The following is a 27546-nucleotide window of genomic DNA, read 5'->3' as shown; positions in this document are numbered from 1 at the left end:
GAGTGCATATGGGTGAGTTCACTCATTAGTGTGCATGTGTTAGTGTGTGTGGCTGAGAGTGTGTATGTGTAAGTGCGTGCACTCTCGGAATCTGGTGTGGAGGGGTACGGCTGTCGAGCTTCATAAGGAGGGTTTCTACAATAATCACGCATGAGAGATGTGCCACACCACTCCATACAGCACTACAGCACACTGGACCTCACAGCACTGACCTACCGGCCCTCCGCACTGGACCTGGAGTACGAGAGCCGGTCCTTCTGGGCTACAGGCGAACTGGGCCACAGTCCGTTTGTCAGCACATCCATGAACGCGCCTACCCATGTACATACACGCGTATGTGTGTGCACGTGCATGTTCCCCTGCGCATGTGTGTGCGCGCGTGCATTAAATCTGTAAAATAGGTCCTTTATATAACGGGGGGGGGGGGGGGGGGGTCTGCTACGCGCTAATGTGAGGGAACAAAGACGCAAACTTCTTAGCGGAAAACAGAAATCTGGCGGGCGCACACCACCCGGCGAGGCAGATGCGCCCCTGAGCTCGCCGTTATCGTGGCCAGCACACGGCGCAGCGAGGAGGAGGAGGAGGAGGAGGAAGATTAGACGCCGTATCCATCATCTTTGAAGCGCACATTTCCCATTCCAGCACGGTCAGGCAAATTCCATCAAAAACCCCGGGTGAAAATCAGCTGGGCACAGCTCAGCTCCACATCTCCTCCTGCTTTACACCACGCCAAGGCCTGCCTGAGATACTTAAAACATAACGAGAGAGTAAATACAGAGCCTGATATATTTTATTTTCATTTGCGCTCAGACACCTCGCCTGCTAAGACACCCCCGTTCCTCCTCAACATGCCCCAACAGGCCCCCATCCCTACCTCTGACCCCCCAACTCCGATCGCCCTCACACTCCGCTCTGAAGCAGGTCTAGACCACTTCCTCCATTCACCCATAATGCCTTTCCCTCTACAGGCCAATACAAACCGAAAAACTGAAGTTCCCCCAGTTTTGCCTACGTGTCTAACTGGTAGTGACATTGTCCTATGACCTCTCACCCATCAAATGAGTGACCTTTGACCTCAGCACCCACCTGGATGCCTCTAGCACTGGGGGGAGGGGCCATGGATACAGAAATGGTTGGTCAATTCCGCAATTCGAAGCAGAATTATTTTATTTTTACTTAATTTTAGCAAATAAATTTCAACTTTCACATTTATTTTCTCTTCCAAATAAGAAATTTAGATAAAGTGTACTTGAGACACACTGAACCTGTATCTTGAAAGACACCATTGTGAAGATACTGAAATGGAGGAAAAAAACAAAGAACTCGACAATGAAGCAGGAACGTAAAATACTATCAGAACCAAGAGGAACGACAGAAAATACAATGAAAATAAAACCTGGGTTGAAAAAAAAAACAGAATTATCCTTTAACCACACTTCAGTGGTTACTCCTGGTCTAACTGTGTCAGTACTGTCATTATGGGCCTGTCTTTGCGTCAGTGCTGCTACTCCGAGGCTATTTCTGTGTCAGTTCCTCTCTAAGATTACAGGCTGCACTGAATTTCAGAGCAGGGCTTTACCAGAGAGACACATTAACCAGCCCCGTCCGTCTCGCAGGCCTGAATTATTGAGCCGGATTGGGGAAGCCGGGTCTGTTAAGCAGAAGGAAGGAGCATTAAGCTTGGAGAGTGAGGACAGGAGACAGAGGAGGGATAAAAGGACGTTTCTTATACCGGTCTCGGTCATTCTGAGGTAATTTAATCTGCAGAAAATGAGATGGCTTCAGTATATGAATATTAATATTTGATAGTGACAGTGCGCTGGGTGACTGCAGCACGCATGTACTTTACTTTTTATTTCATGAACCTTTATTTAACCAGGTAAAAGTGACTGCGGACAAATTCTCATTTACAACACTGACCTGGCCAAGATGGCGTGCGTCAATCAAAACATACAAACACTGCTTAAAAGACCGAGTTCACGACGGTACGTTTACAGAGATAAAACAGAAAATAAAAAGACAGAAAATCGCACGTACGGTCGTCACACTCCCAGTTTTGCCAGGTTCTAAATCCCATTTAAAAAGCCATGGATCTAGGCCGTCTGAGCAAAGTCAGCGACGCTTAATAAGGCTTTATGAGGCTTTATAATGCACTTCTGACTGAGCGAGCACCGTTAGTGCTTATAAGCGAACGAACCGCGCGGCTTCACGCGCGTCTTATCTGTGAGGCGGGCTGCGTCACTCTGCGAGCCGTCCGTACCGCGAATCCGGCAGGCTGTTTATGAATGAAGATCAGCGAGGCCGCGAAGTACTGATCAAAGAAAGAAAGAAAACAGAAGAAACCCGACTCACGGGGAGGGCAAAAGGCGAAAGCAAAGCTGCGTCAGACGCCAGGCAGGCAGCCTTCACTCCTCTTCAGAGGAGAATCGGAAGCCTTCCAGCAGCCTCCTCTCAGGAATAAGAGGATCAGAGACTCTGCCTGCCAGTGTCAGCACAAAGCTAGACTGAGAGCTGTGTGTGCGCGTGTGCGTGCGTGTGTGTGTGCGCGTGTGCGTGCGTGTGTGTGTGTGTGTGCGTGTGTGTGTATGTGTGTGTGTGTGCGTGCGTGTGTGTGTGTGTGCGTGTGTGTGTGTGTGTGTGTGTGTGCGTGTGTGTGTGTGTGTGTGTGTGTGTGTGTGTGTGCGTGTGAGTGTGTGTGTGTGTGTGTGTGTCCGTGTGTGTGTGCGTGTGCGTGCATGCTTGTTTGCGTGCGTGTGTGTGTGCACGTGTGTGAGTTTGTGCAGTGTGAGTGTGCGTGCATGCAAGCGTGCGTGTACCTATGTGTGTGTGTGGTTTCTTCAGTGAGTGTGTGTGTGTATGTATGCGTGAGAGAGAGAGAGAGAGAACATTTGTGCAGTGTGTGCAAGTGGATGTGCATGTGTGTGCGAGACAGCGATGACATCATCGCACCTAGGAGCCAAGCTCAGCACCTTCCCCTTCACCCTCCTCCCCCTCGCCTCAGACGGAACACGGCGGAGGGGCGGCGAGGGAGACCCTGCCGGATTCAAACACACCTCTGCCTCAGCACCTGTCACTCACATCATTACATCATCCCCGGGAAATACGCCCGCTACCGCCCTCTCTGTGAGGAAATGGGATATACTGCAAAATATTTTAAATACGCATCTCGTCCTCACCACATCCTAAGAGCAGATAAAGCTAGCCCATCGTGACAAATACCACATAACTGATTTTACTTTGTTGTTATTTATCCATCTGAAAGCCAACATGCGGAATATTGTGTGTGGGCGAATCCACGTTGGTGCAGAGGCCTCCTCCAATTGATTGGAAGAAGATTCTGGTTCCAAAGAACAAAGTCTCCACAAAGGCCATTTCTGATTGGCCAGGTGTAACAGGTAACACCTGCAAAAGTCTGCTCTGATTGGCCAGAAGAGGAAGTTAATTTCTTACAGATAATCTTCTGTCTGAAGCAAAATGGAAGTGCAAGAAGAACATGCAAGAGGAAGTACGTTCTAGATGTTCTCGCGGTAATTTAAAGAATTCTGAAATGACAATTTTGTTTGAAAGCTTTTTTTTGTGGTGTGGCTTCTTGGAGAAGGGAGTTAAAAATAGGACTTTTTGAAAATCTAAGTTTCACATCAAACAGGAGCCATTAGACATGGCTGCATCTGTTCCAGATTTTCCTTTCCCCGAAAAGGCCAGGCCTTCTTGTTTTTGCTTTGATTGTTATTTTATTAAATTTTTTTTTTTTTGTGACAGCCACTGAAAATAACTACAGAATCATCACAGCATTAAAAATAGAAGCGACCCGTTTACGCAGCGGTATAATTTTCTAAAAATAAATAAGCAGCCTTGCCACCCGCTCAAAAAAACCCCTCCACGTTACTTAGAAAGCAGAGCCTCTGAAGCGCAGCCAAACAAATGTACCGTCAGCCTCGGCTTCAGACAGACTGGGGGGTCCGTTCAGTCCAACCGCACAGCTAAAGGGCGCAGAGGAACAAGCTGCACGAAGAGCTGCTTTTCGGCCATTTTGGTCACTTTCATCTTCAACAGTGTCATCCATTTTTCTATTCTTTGAAATAAACACAGGAAAGTCACAATTTAATGGCCCGTAGTTAACCCGGACTTGGCTGCCAATCACAAATACAACGCACCAACAGTATCCGTCTTGCACGCGCACACACACACACACACACACACACACACACACGCGCACACTGCCCTCCTGTCAGCTGAATGCTGAGCCGACATTACCATGCCATATGATGTAAAATACATTTGATGGTAATCACATTAAACGGTGCTTACTTCTCCACTCTGAAACTTAGCTTTGGATTAGTGGTGTGAAAGCAGCAGGAGAAAAAAATCCAGATTAAGCCAAACCAAATATACAGTGATCAGTACACCTGTACAAAGACCACAGTTCCTCACAAGCTCCTTGTCAGCACAAGAACAGGCTGGTTCAGATTTGGCATCTAGTTGTGCTGCTGAGTGCAGCTTGTACACAGTTCCATACTAACCTCAGTTGTGTTGATTTTGCACAGACACTTGAAAACACTAACAATATAAAACTGAAATAAAAATGCCTCAACAAAATCTCTCCCAGTCAGTCAGTCTGTCAGTCAGTCACACACACACACACGCACACACACACATAGCCACAGACAATACATTTCATCTTTTTGCTTGTTTGTTATATTTTATTTAACTACACATTTATTCAGGCCACTCTCATCCAGTGAAGTGTGAAAAAATGCATTTGGCAACCTTTTGGGGCCCCTGGTTTTTGGGCGCTCAAGGACAGACGTCCCCGCCAGCATAGCACAGCTGTCACAGGTTCCCTCACAGGGGTACAGTCACACATCACATATACTCCCAACCTACACAAAGGCTACACACAGTCACACATCACATATACTCCCAAACTACACAAAGGCTACACACAGACACACATCACATATACTCCCAACCTACACAAAGGCTACACACAGACACACATCACATATACCCCCAACCTACACAAAGGCTACACACAGACACACATCCCATATACTCCCAACCTACACAAAGGCTACACACAGACACACATCACATATACTCCCAACCTACACAAAGGCTACACACAGTCACACATTACATATACTCCCAACCTACACAAAGGCTACACACAGTCACACATCACATATACTCCCAACCTACACAAAGGCTACACACAGTCACACATCACATATACTCCCAACCTACACAAAGGCTACACACAGTCACACATCATATATACTCCCAACCTACACAAAGGCTACACACAGACACACATCCCCATGTACAAACACAAGTCTGAAACGCTAACATGCTAGCAATATTCATAAACACTTGCAGATCCACAGGAATATTTAACAAACTGTACATAACATGGAAGATAGATGTTTTTTTTTAAATGTCAGTGACCTGCAGTAATGGTAACTGGCATTTAAAAGGTTAAAAAGCATTCCAGGCAGACCCTGCTCAGGCTGCATGTAAAAACCATCTTTTCCAGCTGGCCAGTAATGCTGCCCTCCGTTCCTCACAGGTTATCATGCATGAACATCTACATGTTTTATAAATTGCATTGCTCTGTCACCTTAATAATGGCAGCTATATTTGGAATTTGTGACATAGGAGGTAAAAATAAAAACAGGCGTTTAGCCACGTAATTACATGCAGACACTGCTGGGGTGACAGAGTGAGTGTGTGAGAGAGAAAGAATGAGAAAGAGTGCGTGTGTGTGTGTGTGTGTGTATGTGCGTGTGTGTGTGTGCACGCATGCATTTCAGTGAGGGGGATTAACCGTTTTTGTGTGTGAGGGAGGGAGAGAAGACAATGAAAGAATGTGTGTGCGTGTGTGTCTGTGTGTGTGTGTGTGTGTATATGCATCAGCGCGTGCGCTTGTGTGTTACGTGCTTTCATATTGAAACTGGATCCGCATCACTGAGACAGAATATCCACATTTGAGCCAATGCATCCAGGGCTCTGCTACTGTTGGAGGGTTTTTTTTTTTTTGACAGAGTGCCAACGTCTCCCCATCCACCCCTCTGCCAGAGCAACAGTGGGACACGCCCTAACGCCTGTTTACCGCTGGCGGGAAACGCAGCGCACAGCCCCCCCCCCCCCCCCAGTGATCTGATTAACCAATTGAATTATTTAATCATTCATCAGGTAATTAAAATCACATACACAGCCACACATCAAAGCAAAGGCAGTACATTATTAACCCTGATCAAGGATAGCAAAGGGACATCAAGGTCTCTCTCTCCATCAGGGGGCCTCAGTGAACTGCCTCTCGATCTCAAAATTACATGCATTACGTAATTCGTTTAAAAAAGAAAGGATAAGAAATAAAAACAAAGAGATTTTAAAAAACTGTGCGGCAATGTGATGCTGACACGAATGAAGGGTTAAAAATGATCTCGTTAAGACAACGGGGAGCTCGCTGAACGAGGTTACTGTGAGAAGACATTTTCAATTTAATGAAGAAGAAACAAAAACAGAGCGAAGCGGAAGACCCCGGGGCGGAATCCTGACCTGATTACGTCCCGTCCCGTCCCGTCTCCCCCCCCCCCCAACCGTCCCACTACAGCTGCCACTGTCCAGCCCACAGAGGACGGACCTGTCTTTGATCCTGCACCTCCTCTCCACCTCACGTATAAGAGTTACTCCTGTTCACCTACCTCTGCTACCTCCACTCTCCTGTCCAGAACACTCACACACACACACACACTCTCACACTCTCACACACACACACACACACACACACACTCTCACACACACACACACACGCACGCACACACACACTCTCACACACACACACACACGGGAGCAGACACGCACACATACTCAGAGGCATACACACATGCACACACACTCTCACACACACACACACACACACACTCACACACACGCACGCACACACACACACACTCACACACACGCACGCACACACACACACACACACACACACACACACTCTCACACACACACTCACACACACACACACACACACTCACACACACACACACACACACACACACTCTCACACACACACTCACACACACACACACTCACACTCACACTCACACACACACACACACACACACACACAGACAAGGGAGCAGACACGCACACATACTCAGAGGCATACACACATGCACACACACACAGGCAAAGGCATGCACGTAAAAGCACACACACGTTCACACATACACACAGAGGATTAGGAGGGTTCTCACACACACATACATGTACAGATTCAAACACACACAAAAATACAGAAGCAGACACACACAGGTCCAAGAACATGCGCGCACATGCACACATTCATAAATGCACACACACACACACACACACACACAGACATGCATATAAGCACACACACCTACCCACGCACACATGGGCGCGTGGCTCTAGCTGTAGAGAGAGAGAGAGAGAGAGAGAGAGAGAGAGAGAGACGGGGAAAAGGCTGCTGAGCTTTCAGACTGCAGCCCTGCCAGACACCGAAACAGTCACCCCGCCCAAATCCGCAGCACCAGCCAATCACAGGGCGCCTTAGCCCCCGGGTGCCGGGGGCTCAGCCAATAGCGAGTGTCCTTCCCCTCCACGTGACTGAATGTGCTCCTGTCCATCAAGTGGGTCATATATAGTTCATTTGAGCTGGGGCAGACGAGGCAGGGAGGAGGCATGAACGCACCATACCCCGTCCGGACCCGGTCGTCCGCTCGTTTTTCCTCCCGTCTTTTTTTCTTTTCTTTTTTTTTACCCCTTCTTTCTCCTCCTCCTCCTCTCTGAGCTGCCGATCAGCTCTGCACACAGAGCCAACGCAGGGCTCCTGCTCAGCGAGCGATCGGGAGATCAGAGACAGAGGGAGAGAAGGAGCGAGGGAGGGAAAAAGGAGAGAGAGAGAGGGGGATAAAAAAAGCTTCATTTCCACCCAACTTTTTTTTTTTTTTTTTCCACGTGTGCGTGCCTGTGTCAGGACACGTTTAGACACTTAAGGGAACTTCTCCTTCCCTTCGACAACAGCGCTGCCAGATGGGTTTTTCTCTTTTTTTTGGCAGTCGTTCTTTTCCCCCTTCTGTTTATTTATCTTGTTGACAGATCAGTCTCTCTCTCCTGCGGCCGGTGTGCGTGCGCGTGGAGGACTTGGCAGAAGTTGGCTCTCTCTCTTTGTCGGGTAAGCGTCTTTTCCTCCCTCGTTGTGTTGTGCTGGTTCAGCCCGCCGTGGCCACCGTGTCTCTGCCAGCATGAATTTGGGTTTCATTTCTCTCTCTTCCTTCCATATCCGTGTGTTTTTTCGGGTACAGGTTCACCCCCCCCCCCCTTTTCCCCTCATGCTGTTTGCACACACGTTGCTTTTCTTCTCTCTCTCTCTTTCTCTCTCTCTCTCTTTTTCCTCCAACGCTCAAAGGGAAAGCTTGGCGTAATCGCCGTGCCGACTGTCGGCGTTTGCCGCCGGCTGCTCCTGCCGCCGTGGCTGTCAGCGGCGGCACTGCCGCCGGCACGCAGAAACACAGGTGTGCTTCCCAGAAAGAGAGGGAGAGAGAAAAAAAACAAGAGGGAAAAAAAAGCCAAGGAGCAGAATGTTCCCAGGAGGAGCAGATGGGAACAGCGTGTGCAAAAGAACAAGCGGGCAAAGAGAGAGAGAGAGAGAGAGGGAGAACGAAAGAGATACAGGGAGTGAGGAAAAAGAATGGGGGAGAGAGACAGAGTGAGAGAGAGAGAGAAAGAAAGAGAGAGGGAGGGAGAGAGAAAGAGCATGCTCTAGCCCCAGGGTGTGCAAAGGCAGAGAGGAACTGAACCAGACAGAAGACAAAAGCGTGAGCTCTCACAGACAGACCGGCTCAGCCATTAGCCCAACAGAGCAAGAGACAGGACTCCCAGCGGCAGAGATGGACAGACAGCGGGAGAGAGAGAGAGAGAGAGAGAGAGAGTGTGTGTGAGAGAGAGAGAGAGACAGAGAGCGAGAGGGGGGGGAAAACACAAGGTGGTTTCTGACCGGCTTTTCAACAGGAAAGTGCACTTATCGTCCTCTCTCCCTATTTTGGCCTGTCGTTCTTTATCTCTTATTCATCTTTCTTCATCTCTTCTTTTTCCCCTCTTCTGCTGCACGCGTGTGTATGTTTACCTCCTTTTTGACGGGAAGGCGATGCTCGAAAACTAAAGCCGACCGTCTGCGCGGAGATTAGACGAGAAAGAAAGAACAAAAGGAAAAGGAGAAAAGAGGGACAGAGGCAGGGAGAAAAGGACAAAAAATGAAAAATGTTGCCACTATGAAAGAGTGGAGTTTTCTTTGGTGTTCTTTTTTTTGTCGTTGGGGGGGGAGGGGGGGGTTTGTTGGGGGGTAGGCTGTAGGAATGTGTTGAGTGGCAGGAAATGCTTCCACTTTCCGAGAGCTTTCGGTCACTGCTCATTACAGTAAGAAAAACAGCCAAAACAAACAGAAGAGAGAGACCAGCCAAAACACACCAAGAGAGACCAGCCAGGTCTCCAAACGCCAGAGCTCTACAAAACTTCCCTAACCCTCTGTGTGAATAAAATAAAAGCCATATGCACGTGTGCGTGTGTGTGTGTGTGCACATCTGTGTATGTATATGCGTTCAATTGTTTGTGTGTGAATATCTTGGTGTGCATGTTGTGTGCGTGTGTGTGTGTGTGTGTGTCTGTGTGTGTTTGTGCGTGAGAGCGTATGTTTTTATGCGTGTGTGGTCTGTGCATGTTTTGAGAAGCACAAATTTGATGGCACTGCGCATTCTAAAAGACCGTTTGAAAGCAGAAAGGTCCACTTCCTAGAAAGTATAGTAGCTAGGAGAAAAAAAGGAAAACAAACAAAAAAGTATTCAGTTACAAATGTGACAAAAATCGCACGGGAGAGCCTCCTCATATTGCATGGGAGAATTCCAGCGTCTCCGCTCACAACAACCGCGCCAGTAATGACCGCCCCACTAATGACCAGACCGGTTAGCCATCGCTCCGGTAACGACCCCGTGACAGGGGTCACGAAGAGGCGGGCGACAGGGCAGGGCTTCGGCAGACAGGGAGAACTTCTCCCTCATTTTTAGGGGGCAGTAGGGTCGGCGTAGAGCCGTCCCCCGCGGTCCCTGGGGGGGGTGGGGGTGTGGGGGGGGGGTACCCCGACTTTGTCGGCGTGCTCTTGTCCCGTCGGAGCTCCCCCAGTCTGCGCCCCCTTGGCCCCCTCGAACCCGGATTTGAATAGAAACCAGACAGACAGTTTCTCTCCTGGCCCCCGCCCCCCACCCCTGCGCCGGGACAATGGGAGGCTGTTAACACACAGTCGCCATCCCGCCCAGCACAAAGCTCCGTTTTCGCGCCGAGCTGGGGGGTGGGTGGGCGGGGGGGCAGGGGGCATTTGAGGCCGTGTGGGGCCAGTGATTGCGGGGCAGGGATTAGCAGAGCAGGCCGCGGGGGGGGGGAGGGGGGGGGCACCACGGACAGGAAATGAGCAGCCTTTGATGAGGCGCTGGCGGATTTCGCGCTGGCGACGAGGGGGCCGGAACAGAGCGCGCTCTGTGCCCTTCCAGGGGCGTCCCCTCCTCCCCTGCCCCGCACCACCCCGGTTCCCAGGGTCACTTGAGGTTTTGGGGAAGGGGGGGTGGATGTTAAAAAAAAAAAAAACAAAACAAAAAAACCTGGAAGTGTGGACAAAGCGGAACAGCCAATCGAGAGGCCCCTCCAGCCTCGATGACACGGTCGCTTAAAATCTCAGGTGCTCCGTAAACAAGACCTCCCCCCCTCCCCCGGTGACCCGCGTCAACATTCCGACCCACCGCTACGCACGCGTCCATCTTTTATCCCTCCCTCCATCTCTTCCACTCGTCTGCTTTCAAAAACAACAACAAAAAACTGAAGTTTAAAAGGAGGGGAGAGGAAAAGCACACGGCGTGCCCGGAGGAGCCGGGGAGACCGGGGCCCTTTGTCTGAGCGACGCGGGGAGAGACGGGCCTTCAACGGCGCGCTTCTGAAAAACAACCGCGAGGAGGAGGAGGAGGAGGAGGAGGAGGAGGGGAAAAACACGACAAAAAGTAGAAAAGAAATCACCCGTCTCTAATCTCTTTCGTGCGCGTCCCAGACTGCGCCCTGTCATTGTCGGCCGGGTAATCCCCGCCCACGCCGCCGCAGGGCTGCTGGGACGCGCCCTCCGGCTCAAACGCGCGCTGCGGTCGTCATCGTCACTGCTGTCGTTGTCGTTGTCGTTGCTGTTGTCGTTGTTGTTGTTGTTCACGTCTTTGGTCTCCCCTGGATAACGAGGAGAAAACGCGTGGGCGTCCGTCCCTCTTAAACGGCTCCCTGTGACCCACCGCAGCGGATCAGACTTTAAATCTCTACACCCCCCCCCGCCCCAAGAACACTTCCAGAAGCTAAAAGTTATTGTGTTATTTGTGAAATATGAATCTTTATGTGTTGACTCCAGTCAGGTCCTTGGGCAGTCTGTACCAGTCTGTACCAGAGACAGGTGTGAATTTGTCCTGGGGGGCCCACCTGTGTGTAGGGCAGGAAGGAGAGTGAGGGTGGTGACCTATGTGCCCCCCCCCCCCCCCCCCATTGTTGTTCTGAGTGGCAGGTAGGGTTTGAGGAGGGAGAGGGGCTGGACTTCATTAAATCAGAGGTGTACTGCTGGGTTAATTCTTCCCACAGTGAACCACAGAGTAAGGACTACTCCACCCCCCCACCTACGCAAAGTAATGCACCCCAATCCATAAAAGTGTTCTTTTTCGAGCCAAGCGGGCGGGTGCTGACCCCTGGGTGAGGGACGAGGGGCGGGACGTTTGCGCCATGCTGTAACATAACAGTGCAGGAGGAGGTGTTGGGGCGGGAAGAGGCGGGAAGAGGTGTTGTCATCACCGCGGTGATGGGTGAAGCCCGGTTGTGATGTCACAATCAGAGTGTGTCACCAACTCAGCCAAGCGTGTAAGAGCGTGCATACACTCGTGCATGCGCGTGATTGTGCGTGTGTGTGTGTGTGTGTGCGCATGTCATCCGTTAGTCTCTAGAATATTTTTCGTGCATGTGTGTGTGTACTTAGCTGCAAAAAAGATTAACAGACAAAGGGCTCACCCATAAATGACTCGGCCAATTGTTATTTTATTATTGTGTTTTTTGTATGAGATGAGTCACTAAGCTCTAAAGTGACTGACAGTTGAACAGGATGGCCTTTGGCTGCTTTTGTTACTAAAATTACTAAAAGGGAGAAGCACTCAATCCTAAATTTCTTGGTAGCCATTTCATTGGGGTTGCAGTATTTAAAAATAATTTGTCCAAAGAAATAGAGAGAGAAAATTGGCATGTCAGACCGCTCTCTCTCTCTTTTCTCTCGCCAGTGAGTCAGAACGTTCTGGAAAAAAGAACTGACATGAACAGAACACACACTCTCACAGGCCGGAACAGAACACACACTCTCACAGGCGAGGTCTGGAACACACACTCTCACAGGCGAGGTCTGGAACACACACTCTCACAGGCGAGGTCTGGAACACACACTCTCACAGGCCGGAACAGAACACACACTCTCACAGGCGAGGTCTGGAACACACAGGCTCACCGTGTCAGTCGGGCTCCTGTTGTGACGATGCTCTTGTGGGCAAAAGCAAAAGCATATGAAAAAAACTGAACTTTGCAGCGACTGAAGACCTTCGGTTTGTATTTACTCCACCGTGGGAGCTTAGAAAGGATCTGGCAAAGTGCCTGACTAGCCTCTCTCTCTCTCTCTCTCTCTCTTTGTGTGGACACAGAAAATATCTGCGCAATATGACATAAAGAAAATATCAGATTTCTGTATGCTATCATGTTTGATGATGTTTTTTTCGGCCCACGAAAAACAAACAAATAAATAAATAATAAAAACCATAGAAACTAGGCAGAAACTATCGGTGACAATAAAAACAAAAAGACAAATCTCAAATTGTGGGGAAGTGCCCCACACTCTCTCCCCCATCCTGTCCTACAGAAATGGGAGCAGCCCAAACTTGGCTCCAATTAGCACTGCTCAGACAGGTGACTCACTGCAGTTCCCAAAGGTGTGCGGTACACATGTACAGAAGAGCACTTGCGGGGAACGCAGCCATCTGCTTCACCGTGACTCATCTTATACAAATAACACCGTAATAAAATAACAATTGGCAGTCGTTGATAGGTGAGCCCTTTGTCTGTTAATCTCTCTTGCTGCTAAGCACGGGCACATGAAACATTTTTTGGAGATATTTAATATACACATACACACACACGCACGTACACACACGCACACAATGAGAGAGAGATAAATCCTACCAAATGCTACCAAAGAGAGAGGCTACCAAATGCTGCGCGCATCCAAGGTAACAGTGAATATTCACTCGAAAATACAGCAAACAGTCAAAAACGCAGCGGAATATCTGAACTCAACGCGGAGAGCGTAGTGCGGAACTGCGAGCGTGCAGAACTGTGAGCGTGCGGAACTGTGAGCGTGCGGCTCCTCTCCCTCAGCTGCCACTTGAGGGCGTTTTTTCCTGTTCAGTGAATATCGGGGTCAATTAGGCCGCACGTCTGCCAGCCATTCACTGCACACTAGAGCCGATTGGACACAAGCATCCGGCAGGAGGGCGGGGCACGGCGGGGCGGGGCGGGGCACCTGGCACCACGACCCACACCGACCCTCGCCATTCGCCGCTGCGTCCAAAAATGCGACCGAGCGTCGGTCGCTGTTACATCCGCTCTCCAGACCCACCCCGACCGCCCCCTCCGCAAAATGCCTTTCAGTCGTGGAAACGGGATATTTCCCGCTTGACGATTTCAAAACAGAAAAGACTACAAAATAACATTCACAGCGGCGTGAAATTTAACTCCTTCAAAATATATCACGGTTTTTTTTTTCTTTTTCTTAAGGATTCCTCAAAAAAAAAAAAAAAAAAAACGAGGACGAGAGAGAATGGCGGCTATCGGGCGATCCGCTTAGCCCCGCCTCTGTTCGGCGGGAGGCTCCGGCGGTAATTCAGCCCTCTGTGGGAAACATCAAAGAGGCTCGGGAGCGTGGGCCACAGGCCCCCCGGCGCCTCGGCGCTGATAAGAGACACGATGAAACGGGGAGAATCATGTCATTACCAGGACGCGGCGGGGGGGCGGGGGGGCGGGGGGGGATTTATTAAACAAGCAAGACAGAAAAGACACGGAGACTGAGAGAGAGAGGGGGATGGAAAGAACAGGAGATGCAGGGAGAGAAGAGGGGAGGAAGAAAGACTGAGAGAGATGTGAGGAGGGGGGTGGAGAAAGACATGAAGAGAGCTGGAGACAGGTGGGAGAGAGAGAGAGAGAGAGAGAAGAGGACAGAGAAGCTGGGGTTCCACATCGGGTTCAGCCAGCTACCAGAAATCGGGGTATCAGACTAAGCCCAGGGAAGTGGCTAAAGACCAGGGTCCCACTGAGCACAGCCCTGCTAGAGCAGGAGTTCAGCTGCACCAGCCTCTCCCTGTGCATCAGCCTGACACCTCCACGCTTCGAGCCAATCAAACGCCACGCAGCTCACAGCAAATCAACACGCCCGCTTTTTGGAACGTGGTCAATATGTTCTTGGGTTAAGGTGGCTGTGTAAAACCGGTGCCTCAGTCAAACAGTGGGAGTGGATGAATGAGCGCGTGTACGAATACATCACACTCCCATAAGCTAGCGGAGAATCAGAGCAGCATCCACCCCACACCCGGCCTGGAACACGCGCTCGGGGGGGGGGGGGGTCAGACACGTTGACCCAGCCGCAGCCCACACGAGGAGGCCGAACGGGCGGAGGAGGAGGGGCCTGCAGCCGGAGCCAAGATCCCGCTGTAGAGGAATCATTTTTATAAAAAGCTTTCGAGCAAAAAGGAATAAAAAACTTTATTGCTTGAGAAATTTAAAACGACAAAAAAAAATGCAGATTCTCTCTTCAGCGACTCCGGCTTTCCCTAGTAAAACAATTAAGAGAGACAAGGGGCGAGCATGAAAGCACGGAGGCGATGGCGTGCCCCCGGGCAGCGCCGCCGCGCTGAGGGTCATTATCGCGCGGAAGAGCCGCCTCATATAATCAGCCTCCGACTCCCGCACGCGCGCGCGTGCCCCCCCCGCCCCGCCCGGCCGCCAGATTCGCAGGCAGCCGGCGCTTAATTGGCAGCTTCTGAATTAGCCAGGCTCTGACTGAGATAAGGGACAAGGCAGGAGGATGGGGGGGGGTTGGCGAGGGGGGGGGGCACGTGCGGGCTATAATCGCGAGAGATTAAAACGGAAGATAAATAATTTATTCTGACTGGAACGGTAGTCCGCGGAACTCTGTTTGACTCTGTTTGACTCTGTGTGCGCGCGTGTGTGTGTGTGTGTGTGTGAGAGAGATAGAGCGAGAGGGAGACAGCGAGCAGATGTAAGCACATAGACTTGTATATAAATCCTTACATATGCCAACACACAGAACATAATTGTTGTTTTTATCATTGCTTGTTTTAGGCTTTTGTTGGTAACAGGAGTTTCTGGTGCTTGATTGCAGTACAGTGACGGCAGTCACACCGAAACTGGAAGGTTTATGGCAGGGGTGGCCACTCCAGGTCCTGGAGAGTCACAGGGTCTGCTGGTTTGTTTTTACTCGACACTTAATTAAACAATTAAAGCAGTCGACTCACCTCACCTGGTTTCTTCGGCCCGAGTGGTCGTTGTATTTAAGGTGAAAACACAAACCATCCAGACCCTGCGGCTCCCCAGGACCAGGGTTGGCCACCCCTAGTTTATGGTGTCAAAGGAAGGGAGACTTTCAGTATTAAGACCTGAATATCTTGTGCCTCTAGAGTCCAGACCCCCAGCAGTGGCAGTCATGTGACTGACTCTGGGGCGTGCCAGACTCTCCTGGGGCAATGCAGCACATTGAGGGGTTAACCCCCAGGAGGACCAAGGAGGACTAAGATGGGAAATAATACGGTTTTAATAGGGATCAGGAATAACAGGCACCACATGCGCTAATTAACACAAGTCACAGTGTGGACACGACGGCCTGCACATCCAGGGGTACAGCATGTGCACAGTGATGCGTGAGCTCGTGGGCGTGTGTGTGTGCGTGTTTGTGGCCACAAGCCTTTGCGCCCTTTTCATGTGTGTGGGCGGGAGCATGGCGGTGTGTGTGTGTGTGTGTGTGTGTCTGTAAAAAAGGTCGACCCAGCACCCAGCAAGAACGCGCAAAACTGAACTCCACAGCATGCGAGTTAGAATCACAATACACCAACTGTTCCAGGGAGATAAGAAATATATGATATCCCAGCCTGCCCCCTCAATCCCTCCCAAAATAGGCAGTACCCTAGCGCTGCGGGGCTACCGCTAGCTCTCCTCTATGGCCAAACGCTCAGAGCATCATTACTGATGCTACAGCAAGGCGGGACCCACACAGCGCAAACAGCTGGCTGACTTTCCACCATCTAACTGAGGACATTAACCCAGGAGATTAAACCAAACCACTGACGGGGATCAGGTGAGCCTTCTGCCTGCCTCCGCTGGGTTTCCCTCCAAAAACTCTCCCACACTAAACACTGAGTAAAACAGTTTAACCCAAACTCATCTGGGCTCACCTCATCTCTCAGTGGCCACAGCCAGATATGCCAATTCTAGAATATCTACAGAATATTCTATTCTATTCTATTCTAAGCAATGGAGGGTGAGGGGGTTTAAGTGTTACGGTTGTGGTTAAGTTCATCGTTTAGGGTTTAGGGTTTAGGGTTGGGGTTGGGGATGGGGTTGGTTTGAGGGTCAGGGTTGAGAAGGAGAGGCACAGGGTGAAACATATGCATAAATAAATTTCAACCCAACCCTGTTCATTTTAAAGTGCGTATTGACTGTGTGTCATAAACCCTGGACAAAATAATCTGTTGCGCCAAAATTTAAGGCCGACAGGAATGAAACATAGACTTTTAGGAAAAGTATTTCATTTTAAAACCCGGAGAGTTACAGTGTTTACAATTCCTCTGAGGGGTATCTCTTTTCTATTTGTTTCCATGCTCCCATGTTCTAGTATTAACCATTTTTAAAACAACTCCACCCTATTGCAGCAGTGTTCTCTCGCCGTCTTGCAGATTATAGTGGCCCAATTGCAGTCTGCTGCAGATTATGATGCCACAATTGCAATCTGCTGCAGACTGTGATGCTGAAACAGCTGTCTGCAGCGGCTTTTGAAGTTCACAGTGGCGGTTCTGTCAGCCTTCTGCGAGTGCAGGCCGGGGTCTTGTGCGGCTTGTAATTTGCACGCTGACAGAGTTACGGACTCGGCTGTCCCTCAGGGAACAGCTCACAGTGTTAGTCACACCCGCGTGTGCAGCCAGAGATGCGCCGGAGCTAATTAGGTTGGGTGCTTTGCACCCACCTGGGAATCGAACCAGCAGCCTCCCGGCGCTGCCGTCCCGGTGCGGTTTGTTTCACGCTTCTCTGTGCCTGCGGTAGCCGGTCCTGCCCCTTCCCCTCTCTCCTGCTCTCTCCACTTCAGAAAGAGGTGTTTTGTAGATGCTCAGAAGCTTGGATTCTAATTTAGAGGTTGCTGGTTCAATTCCCAGCTGGTTGCACTGCATTTTTACCCTTGAGCAAAATGTAGACCAGATTTTCTTTGGCAAAATATCCAGCAATAGAAATGGACTCCATGTTTAAAAGAAAAAAAAGGGTCTGGACTATCTACATTGATAAAGGAGCCTGCTAAGCAATTTAATGCAATCATGCCCGTTCCTGCTTCTGTTACTCAGAACCCGGGCCCAGAATGTGAATTGATGTCAACCGCCTGTGAGACATAACAATAGCAAGAACTGGCTGCGGACATCTTGGCTCAGCTCTTGCCTATAATGTAGAGAAATCCAGAGAAACTGTTACACTGTGCATTTCAGTCAGATACGAAGGATATCCACATCAGATATCCCAGAAATGCATTTGATCCTAGAGGAAAACTGCTCTGGGATCATCGTACAGACTCCTACTTTGTGAAACAGGAACATGTTTCATCGGTTCCACAGGGTGTAGGCTGCTTGAGGAGGGGTGGGTGTCGTGGCTAGCATTATGACCCCGGTGCATCATGGGATGCTGGTAGTATGGCAACTCTGAGGAGCTGAGGAGACTAATTGCTGGTAGTACTTATGGCCTTTCAGGTACCCAGACTATCAGGTTCCTGGTCATAGTCCACCCTGATTTGCTGCCACCACATCTTTGCTCAGATTGCATGTTTCAAATCAAATCAAATGTATCTGCAAGCACACTTCACAAACCATTGATCACAGTGTGGCTTCACTGCATACCCCAGCCACAACCCACAAAAAAGCAAGTCTAAGGCCACAGTTGCAAGAACAGTTCATAGTATCATCCTGGCCTCAATTTTTAACTGCTTTTTTCTGCACTGATCTAGCATCAGTTTTGCTTTTGACCTCATAATAGATAAGAGTGGGATACGGACAGAGGACACCTCATCCTGGATCAGAATTCCTACTCTTGAGACTCTATAAATAAGGTCCCTGATGGACATTATCTTCAGCTGTGAGCTCTACCTGGTAGCCCGCCTGGTAGCAACCTCTGCTCCTGAAGCTCTTGGCTGAGCCAGTCAGCTACATCTACACACCTGTTCAAGAGTCACTGATATGAAACTGATCAGGTCATATGATGGTATAACAGTGTGTTGGGGTGAAGGGGGCAACTCTGTGAAAATTCCCCGGTGTGTGACCCTGATTTGACCCGATCATTTCAATCTAACTCTTTTATGCCTGGAATTGATTGGTGCTGTCTGCATACTGTGAAAAGGTTGTGGGAAAGACTTGTCGGTTTCTCTCTCTCTCTCTCTCTCTCCATCACTCTGAATATAGCATGCACTGATCTGTATGGATGACAGTTGAGTCAGTTGAAAGGGAACGGGAGTGAGGGAGAGACAGAAAGAGGAAATATCCTAGAAGGAGAATCTTGTTAGCAGGGGGCAGGGCGCCAGGTTTGGGGAGAGGCTGCCAAGAAGAGGGAGCGCTGCCAAAATGCCGGCTTTTCACTTCGGCACGCTGACGCAATCCCTGCCCCACCGGCGATCCCCTCGAACGCGCCGGTAACCATAGCTACGCTGCGCCCGCCGGCTACGCTATACATGCGCCGTCAGTGTAAAACACAGAGACTGAGACTCAGGGCTGTGTTCATGCAACCTTTCCGGAACTGTGTTTAGCAAACTCTGAATGTGTTCAGTCGTGCCCAATTAACATGCACATTCTGCAGCAGGGATCTCAGGTGTTCTGCGTTTCACGCTGAACTGCTGGATTCAAGTCGTTTGTTGGCTAAAGAGTCCACACACCTTGTTTCTGAGGCCAATACTGGCTGATGATGGAAAGGAAACTAGACTAATTCAACAGGCAATGCTGCCCTTCAGCATTGTGTGTGTGTGTGCGTGCGGGTATGCATGTATGTGTGTGTGTGTGTATGCATGTTTGTGTGTTTGAGTGTATGTGTGTACGAGTTAGTGTGCAAGTGTGTGTGTGTGTGTGTGTGTGTGTGGGGTGTATGTGTGTGAATTTGTGTATATGTACATATGTATGTGTGAGTATGTGTGTGTGGTGTACGTGTGTCTGTAGGGGGTTAGGATGAGGTGTGTGTGTGTGTGCGTGTGTGTGCATGTGTGCAGTGTACTTGTTTCCTTAGGGGGGACAAGGTGTGTGTGTGTGTGTGCATATCTGTGTGGTGTGTGTGTGTGTGTGTGAGAGTGTGTATGAGTGTGTGTGTGTGTGTGTGTGTGTGCATGTGTGTGGTGTATGTGTGTGTGTAGGGGGTTAGGATGAGGTCTCTGGGTGACCAGTGAGAATACTGTTTGGAAGCGGACTGAACAGACTGTTTTGGCTCAGATGTTAACGCCATGTCTGAACTGACTGCGGCTGGTTTTGCTGGCTCTGCTGCACTGGAATCCATCACTGAAGCAGACTCACAGCTGAGCAGTTTAAACCCTGTGGAAACCAGAAGCTGCTGCCGCACCAGCGTGCCAATGTTTGTGTCCGTTTAATCCAGCAAGCTAAAGTTTCAAAAGTTTGAATGGAGAGTTTGTTTGAATGTTCCCATATAAAATGACTTACATTGTTAAGTAGCCCTAAGGTTACATTTTATGACGCAAATCCCTGTTAAGTGCTGCTCCGTAACACCAGCAATAACACCTCATCTGAGAATCAAACCTGCAACCTCCCTCAAGTTCAAATCTCGTGTCTGATTCCGAGATCAAAGTTCCCGTTTTTTAATTACTTTTTAAATAATAATTCATTTACGATTTCAGATATAAGTGGCATTTTTACATCGCTGTATTTTTCTCGCAACGAGTCTGGCGCAGGCAGGGGCGTGCTAGACCAGAGCCAGGATACCCAGCATGCAGTTCCCGGCGCATTCTGACGGGCCGCGATGAGCAGGAGGTTATCTCGGGCGGCTCATTTCCGCGCCGAGCCGGGCGCGGCAGCCCTGAGGACCCCGGAGCTCGGGCGAGAGACGCAGACACAAAGAGGGGAGGGGGGGAGAGGCGGTCGCGTGGCGGACGCCTCCCGCTACCCTGCTGGCGAGCGATAGCGCGCGGGGGCAGCGCATTAATAACGCACCGCCGTCTGATCTCACAGCCTCAAAGCGTAGCCGCGGGAAGACACACTCGCTCGCTCGCTCTCCGTCTCGCTCTCTCTCTCCCTGTCTGCCTCCCTCCCTCCCTCCCTCGCGCTCCTCATGAATCTCTGTTCTTTTTCAATCTGTCATCTATCGCACTCTCTGCCTTGCTCCCTCTTTTGTTCCGTCAGGCTGACGCGCCCGTCTATCTCTCTCTCTCTCTCTCTCTCAGCGGTGCGGCGAGCAGGGGTGCACAGAGTGAAGATGGATGAGGCTCTCGTAGAATGAAGCCAAGCGGAGCAGACACGGCAGACTCCTCCGTTTGTTTTCACAGCTCTGCGGTCGTTCCCCCGAAACGGAGACCTGTTCCCTCAGACGGGGTGTAGGAAACGTGCCTCCGTCGGCCTCTCGGAACAAGCAGGTAGACGTGGGGTACAGGTGCGTCTGAGCCCTGCTAGGAGTGTGACCCACTAATAATAATAACAATAATAATAATAATAATAAGCCTTTCCTGGTTTTCTCGGTGAACATTCAACGCTGTCGGTGAGTTTGAGCTTCTGACCGAAAACCATCGACCGTTGACTGTACCCTGAGCACAACCGCTTTCCACCGCGTGACCACCGACAGACCGGAGACAGGAAACACACACAGGAACCTGTACTCAGTGTGGAACCCAGAACCCAGAACCCAGAACCCAGAACTCCGCCACAGTGCAGAACACAGAACCACGACCCAGAACCCAGACCCACAGTCCGGATGAGAAGGACGGCGGTGCCGCGGTCGTCCTGACCAGGCTCGGCAGGCCGAACCGTGATGGCTGCGATAAACATTCATTGCTGTCGGTGGGTTTCTGGTGAACAGCTCACTGACCGCTGAATGCACACTGCGGTACAAACACCTCCAGGCCACAGAGCGGACGGGACCGGCGACCGCAGGGCGATTACCGCCAGCAGGAACGCGCCGCTCGACCGTACGCCCGCGCGGGGAGACCATAGACCGCCGGCAGGCAGCGTCAGTTTACGGGAATCATTCAATAAAAGGTGGATATGGGAAGCATTTTCAAGATGCTACCAAAATATCTCTCAAAAAAAGAACTTGAGAGAGATCTGTGGGGGAGAGAGAGAGAGAAAGAGAGAGGGAGGGAGAGAGAGTGGGAGAGAGAGACAGAGAGAGAGAGAGAATGAGTCCAACAAATGTATACTTTACAACTATCAGCATGCAACCCCCCACAACCCTTTCCTGTGCTTCCGTGAGTCTATCTCCCTCGCTCTCTCTCTCTCTCTCTCTCTCTCTCTAGGGCCAGATAAACTGCACACAGCGAGGTGCTTAACCTGAATGACTGCAATCTATGAAAAGCAGGCTGGCTCAGCTGTCTTTAATTTCAGCTGTGAAGTACCCACTGCGCGTATTTCACAACCGTCTAGCTGCGGGTGAATATTCTGGTTCAGCACTGCTGGTCTCCCGTGTCTGTCAAACACACAGACGCTCAAGAAAGGAAGAATGAGTCTGCAGATTTCCCTTTGCTCCCAGACATTCCCACAGCAATTTGCTGCACTGTTTACATCAGGAAAACACAGACACACACATACGCACGCACACACACACCACCCGAAGCAGAGATATATAACCACATAACTCACCCACAGGTGTGTGTTATATATAGTGAGGGTGTCTGAAAAAAAATACTCTCCATACACACCCACAAACACAGTAGGCACACACACACACTGCAGGCAATGTATATAGGGTATGTATAGACACCGTAGGTGTGCACATACACTCACACATACTGCAAACACCTGCATACACACACACACACACTCATTCACACACACACACTGGGACACGCAGGTATGTACGGAGGCACATTCCACATGTACAGACATGTACATGCACATGGACAGAAGGCCATTACTTGTCACTGTATTTTGCAGCAAGTTGAAAAACCTTGTCTACGCAGGCCTCAATGATGCATCATGGCTTTTATTGAATATTTATTTATTTATTTATTTAGCCCTTTAAGGTATGCGATTATAATGTTCTGAACAGAACAAATATGCAATTAGAATGTTCTGAACAGAACATTCTAATGCTGATGTAACAATCACTAGGCCCGGAAAGAGTTCTAGAACACGGACTTAGAATTCTGAAAAACTCCAAAAAAAACTACTCTGCAAAGGGTAAAAGAAATGTCTTAAAGCAAAAAAAGCCCTCTCTGTTAGTCTGTCTCCTAACGCGAGAGTGAGCAGCCCGGCTCTTCCTGCCGATGGCTCCCCATCTCTGCGGCGCGGTCATTAGGAGAGACAAGCAGGAACACAGCGACCCACTTCCGCTTGACCTGCGGAGTCTGGGACGGTGTCATCCAGAGGAAAGCACGCACGGAGGCGCACTCAGCGAAAGGGCACATTAAAATCAAAACTCCGGGGGGCGAACATAAATAATGAAATCAGACGTGGGGCGGGGGGGTTGGGGGGTGCATCCGTTAAGACGCCGGGAGTTTGTAGACTATGGGCCTTTTCCCCGGCTCCTCCTGTTTGCAGACAGCCTGCGGCTGGTGGCAGGGCGGGTTCCAGGCAGGGCGGGTTCCAGACATAGCCGGCGAGGCCTAGGGCACCGTCGGCCTGCCGGGGCGCCAGGAGGAGGGAAAGAAAGATCTGGCCTCGGGCGGCGGGGAGTCTACAGCAGCGCCAGGCTGGCAGCGCCAGGCAAGCCGAAGATCAAAAAACTGTAAAAAGTTTTAACTCACAAACAAACAAAAATAGAAACAAGTTCCGTTGTGTGACCAGCGATAAAGACAAAATATTTTTAAAATGTCATATTCCAGTTTGAAAGATCGGCAGAAGGATGCTGGGGATATATTAATAAAAGGTATAAATAACTGGAACTGAGGTTGTTCCAAATTAACGCTCATATTTTTGCTCTATCGAAGATATTCTGGCACAGCTTTGAGCCAATGATAACATCATTTTCGAGGTTTGCACCTTGCTTTGCAGAAATGTAAGGATATTTATAAACTGCCCTCTTAATAGACTGCCAAAATGAGAGCTGCACTTATTTACCCTAACCTCAGCTCTTTTAATGATTTATCATACATATTTATTTATGCTGAATGTTACTGTTGCATTTTCTCAAAATGTTTGTTAAGATCACACAGTTTCTTAACGATACATAATAAAAGCTATGTCTTTCATGGACCACAGGGTACAAACACAACCCAACAGTGCCCTTCAGGATAGTAAGCAACCTGTGGCACTGTCGAGCCAGATCCAGCCCAGATTCAGCCCAGATCCAGCCCAGATTCAGCCCAGAACCAGCCCAGATCCAGCCCAGATCCAGCCCAGATCCGACCCGGAGTCGCTTGCTGTCTGGGCCTCCGCACCCCAAAGCACACATTGCACAAGCTTAATTTGGGTGGGTCAAGATGTGGCATGTGGGGGAGAGACAGGGTGTGGTATGTGGGGGGTGGGACAGGGTGTGGCATGTTGGGGAGGGACAGGGTGTGGTATGTGGGGGGTGGGACAGGGTGTGGCATGTGGGGGAGAGACAGGGTGTGGTATGTGGGGGGTGGGACAGGGTGTGGCATGTTGGGGAGGGACAGGGTGTGGTATGTGGGGGGTGGGACAGGGTGTGGCATGTGGGGGTGGGACAGGGTGTGGCATGTGGGGGTGGGACAGGGTGTGGTATGTGGGGGGTGGGACAGGATGTGGCATGTTGGGGAGGGACAGGGTGTGGTATGTGGGGGGTGGGACAGGGTGTGGCATGTGGGGGTGGGACAGGGTGTGGCACACACATGCACACACACACACACACACACACACATATACACGCACGCACGCACACACACAGCACTGTCGTAGCATTACACGTCTTTTCAGCAAAAATAACTGATCCTCTGCACCCCTGAAGCTCCCATCTCCCTCTCTGTGATCAAAGGAAATTTAAACGACTGCCCCCACTGAAATTCAGGAGAGCCAACGGCAGCGAGAGCAGATCCGATTTATAAATGGAACACATCTTTTCAGAACAACATACACGGCCAAAAGAAACAGGAGAAAAGCCAACGGTCCCGCGAAACGTTTTATTATGAGTGCTGTTCCGCTACGTGGGGGGGCATAACAAAAGCCACGGTCACCCGAAATGAGTCACGTCCACTCTATAGGGGGTGAAGAGCACCAAGGTCAGAGGCTCTCATGTAGAAATGCCCAACGTGTGCCCTCCGGTGGTCATTCTGCGACACAGCAGGAGATGACACGCTGCGCTGCTCTGACAGTAATGAGCGGAAGCAGCGCTTCCCAACCGACGTGCCGTCAGGCGAGGGCAGGCAAGCTGTGTGAATAATGCTTTAAAAAATGTGAAAGTTCTAATGAATTTGAAAAGCTTAAACTTAAAATTCACAAAAGCCAAAATGTCATTCAAATTTATACAGCTTAATTAAAACCCAAACAGAGCGTTTAGTCCTACTGCTGACGTGTCACATCAACGTCAGTACATCGCTCGCTCTTGAGTGGTGTGCTACGAGATTCTGTAAATTTGTAATGTGCGCCACAAAAGGAAAAAGGGCGGGAAACGCTGAGCTCTGGACCGGGAGCCAAATCCAGTGATGCGGAGAAATGTTACCTTTTACAGATTTCATATTTCACCGGCTTAACTGGGACATGTGAGACAATGCAAGCGACCAAGAATTTAACTGGAAACAAATCAGTGGCATCTTTTAAGAGTGCCAATACCTTGAAACTGGACAACCATCTGGCCCTTGACTATAGACAGCCAACCGACCATCTTTCATGAGCATTTGTGAACTCAGAAAGCGCTACGCTCCACTGATGCACAAAATGTGAAAAAATTGGATTATGTAATGTTTTTTTTAATGTAACGTCACATGCAATAATCATGAAGGGATGTTAAAAATAGCCAACAGTACAGTAGCTACAGCAGGGGACAGGGTTTGTATCCAGTCTGATGAGGGTTCTAATCCCATGTGGGGCCATCGCTACTGAAAACAGAAAATTAAACAAGAAACAGGCACACAAAACCTCCGATATCTCAGATAAACTCAGACAAAATGCAGAGCAGTAGGCCGAATGAGGTCCAGTGCACATACGGAGCCTACATGCTGAATTCATTTATTTGCACCAAATATAAGTGATGTTTGCAGTCACCGTTGCTCAACACCGGGTCTGATGAATATGTTCCGTAATGGTCAGAAATGTCACTCTGATTTGTGTGCTGATAAACTAATTGCTCTGGCAAGCAGGGAAAGTGTAAGGTCGTATAAATATGGAGCTTGCGCAGGAGGAAACGCATCATCGGACATCTGCAATGAGGTCACACTGATACAGTCTGACATATGGCATCATTCCAACTGACCACTCTGCGTGTATGCGTTTGCGTGTGGGTGTCTATGTGCATGCGTGCGTGCATGCGTTTGCGTGCGGGTGTCTATGTGCATGCGTGCGTGCATGCGAGTGCACGCATTTGGAGATACAGTATTCCAGGGGACAAAGACTAGGGGGTTCCCCTAATCCCTCAGATCCCTCTGAGTTGTTTCCCCATTTCTCCTGTGTGTGTGTGTGAGAGTGTGTATGAGAGTGTGTGCGTGTGTGTGTGTGTGAGAGAGCATTTATTTAGGTGTGTGTACGTGTGTGTGTGGGAATGTGTGCGTGTGTGTGCATGTGTGTGTGTGGGAATGTGCGTGTGTGTGTGCATGTGTGTGTGTTTGTGCGCATATGTGCTGGGATGGGCGGGGCCTATGCATAGGGGATTCTACTCGGCTGCCAAAGCCGCCGCTCCCAGCGGAACCTCGCTCTCCTGCCAAATCCCCGCCCCTAAACTCCGCCCCCCACTCGGAGCAGAGATGCTCCAAACCTCCCCTCAGAGTCAAACTCAAGGCTCGTTCAAAGCGTAAAAATAAGAGTCCCCCTCCTGAATGCTACACGGGACCCACTTCCTGTCAGACCCTCAGACGGCGGGGGCTCTGGAGAGCGCTCCGGCGCTCAGCAGTCGTGTCTCCGCCCCTCTCGCTTTCCGCTGGTTCCTCTCCGCCCCTCGGCGTTCCGGCTCTTCCGGCGTCTCTGCGCTCGCTCCGAGGGTCAGGATGAAGGGCGGCGGGAGGACGGATCCGGTGGAACGTGTCCCCGGGCCCGTGCCGGATTTGGGCCAGTACCACCTCCCCCCCCGCCCCCCCATCCACCCCCACAGAGGCCAGATGGTACCTGACCGACTGACTGACTCACCTTCCTATTTTAGCTCCATCTCTCTCTGCCCACTCTGTCCCCAGCCCTCCATCCAAACAACAACACACGTATTCACTGCCATATTTATTCATTTACACACACACACACACACACACACACACGCGCACACACACAGTCAGACACACACACACGCACACACACGGACATACACACACACACACACGCACACACACACACAGTCAGACACACACACAAACACACACACACACGGACATACACACTATGAGATGAAAAATCTCAAACTGGGAGACCAACACTGATGCACTAAAACAGAAAAGCCACTGTTTGAACACCAAACCCAATAAATGAGATATGAGACCAGCAAAGACTGGCTGACCCAAACCCAAGAAACAAGATTTTAGAGACTCCCTAAGACCAAAAAGTCAGAACATCATTTGCCACGCAAATCCCATCGGTCACAACACTACACTATGCTCGAACCAGCAGCAGATATTCATAGACATTCATTTCTAGCATAAAAATTTCCCCTTGTTCCCCTGACTTTACAAACCAGTTGGGCAGTGACTACACTACCCAGCAAAAGATCAAATTAGACAGAAGACTAAATTAGAAATTCAGAAACAAGCCCTGTGTGTGAACGGGGAGATGTTAGTACTTAAGCCTAAGCCATAACAGCACCCCACAATGGGGCAGAAAAGGGATAAAACTGACAGCATGATACGGCTTTAATGAAACAAAC

The sequence above is a fragment of the Anguilla anguilla genome, chromosome 14 (genome assembly GCF_013347855.1).
Source record: "Anguilla anguilla isolate fAngAng1 chromosome 14, fAngAng1.pri, whole genome shotgun sequence".
Lineage (NCBI taxonomy): Eukaryota > Metazoa > Chordata > Actinopteri > Anguilliformes > Anguillidae > Anguilla > Anguilla anguilla.
This window is presented reverse-complemented; position numbering follows the sequence as displayed.